Here is a 1,710-nt window from a genome sequence, read left to right as displayed (position 1 = left end):
TCGAACCAGATACTTCTGGCGTGTCAGGAGTTTGGTTTACATAGATATAGGGATTGGCGCGGTTCTAAACTCTTAATGTTCCCGAAACTATTGAACTCTCTGTAGTAACGAATTAGTTTTGGTAAGCCCCGATATAAAAGTGTAGGTAATTCTTACTTGAGAGGTTCACCATAGAGGACAGAGTTCACCAATTTCCGCTCATCTTCTGGGATATATTTCTGCAGAATAGTCTCCACGCTTTCGAATGGTTCATCTGCTGACATGACGGATGATTATCCTGAGGGAGGAAAATGGACAAAATATAGCAGATATGTACATACGAGTGGCTAGATGGTGGAACTACCTACTTTCCTATCTATGATAATGTAACTAACTACCTACCTAAAGCGGTGTAGATTTAGGTACCTAATTACCTATCCAATCTTTTTCAAGGTGTAGGGGAAAACAGCTCTAAAGGTTGGGTTAAGCTTATACGAATCTACGAACTTTTTTCAAAAGCTAAACCCACATGAACCTATTAGATCTTCTGCAATGTCAAAATCTGGGAGTGGATTTTGTAATCGGGTAGAATATATTGTGGTAACTATGTATGTAAATTAGTAGGCATTAAATAACACAGGCCTTGATATCAGCTGCAGTCTCTACGTCAGTACGTTGATCTACGCATATCTACAGCCTACAGATTAGAAGATTGAATTTGGGCTGACCTACTAAAACAGAAAAGATATACGGATGCATGGTTGTGCGCAAGGCCAAGATGCAATCATTTATAATCGCATAGGTACAAACTCACTCACTCGATATTGTAACCTAAATAGCAGGACAGTAGTAAAATTAAAACATAAATTGTAACTATAAATTTGTTACCTACTTTACTGCCTTTCAAAAAAGGCAAGTACCTACTTAGGTAACAATGAAATTAACCCTACAAACATAAGCTGAAGATACCTAAAGTGGTAACTATGTATGTAAATTAGTAGGCATTAAATAACACAGGCCTTGATATCAGCTGCAGTCTCTACGTCAGTACGTTCATCTACGCATATCTACAGCCTACAGATTAGAAGATTGAATTTGGGCTGACCTACTTAAACAGAAAAGATAGGTATACCGATGCATGGTTGTGCGCAAGGCCAAGATGCAATCATTTATAATCGCATAGGTACAAACTCACTCACTCGATATTGTAACCTAAATAGCAGGACAGTAGTAAAATTAAAACATAAATTGTAACTATAAATTTGTTACCTACTTTACTGCCTTTCAAAAAAGGCAAGTACCTACTTAGGTAACAATGAAATTAACCCTATAAACGTAAGCTGAAGACTTACCGTACCTCTTGATGACTTGAACACAGAAAATTCTTCAAATAAGACTGATTGAAACAGATTAATCGACAAAGAAGTCAATGGACACTTGGATGAAAAGGAAATAAATGTCTCCGTGAGTTTCATAAGTTTATAACTTACAAAATTTTAAGTTCTTGAAACGAGATCATCAATAAATAAAAATGGAAAACAGTCTCAAAGCGGAGATTAGTATTAATCTCAAATTTTATGTCAAATATAAAATACAATGAAGTATGGGGAAATATCTTTTGAAAACCTATAAGACTGTCGAAGTAGGCAAGTCAAGTAATACCTAATAATAATTTCAACATTTTCATAGGCAGATTTGTAATTCAAATAAGTAGGTTCGTCACTTGGTAAG

General features: G+C 35.7%; 1 long non-coding RNA gene across 2 annotated transcripts; it reads right to left on the bottom strand.

Annotated features, from left to right (window-relative positions):
- Positions 1-156: 156 nt before the first annotated feature.
- LOC113472164 lies at positions 157-1,448 on the bottom strand. 2 transcript variants are annotated; one of them, XR_003394596.1, is made up of 2 exons: positions 1,337-1,448; positions 157-277 (listed from the first exon to the last, which is right to left on the bottom strand). It is a non-coding gene; the product is annotated as an uncharacterized LOC113472164 (long non-coding RNA). The 2 variants fall into 2 exon arrangements; XR_003394595.1 differs by having other exon boundaries at positions 1,332-1,447.
- Positions 1,449-1,710: the final 262 nt, after the last annotated feature.

Source organism: Diaphorina citri, unplaced genomic scaffold, assembly GCF_000475195.1.
Source record: "Diaphorina citri unplaced genomic scaffold, Diaci psyllid genome assembly version 1.1 scaffold4133, whole genome shotgun sequence".
Taxonomy (NCBI): domain Eukaryota; kingdom Metazoa; phylum Arthropoda; class Insecta; order Hemiptera; family Psyllidae; genus Diaphorina; species Diaphorina citri.
This window is presented reverse-complemented; position numbering and strand designations above follow the sequence as displayed.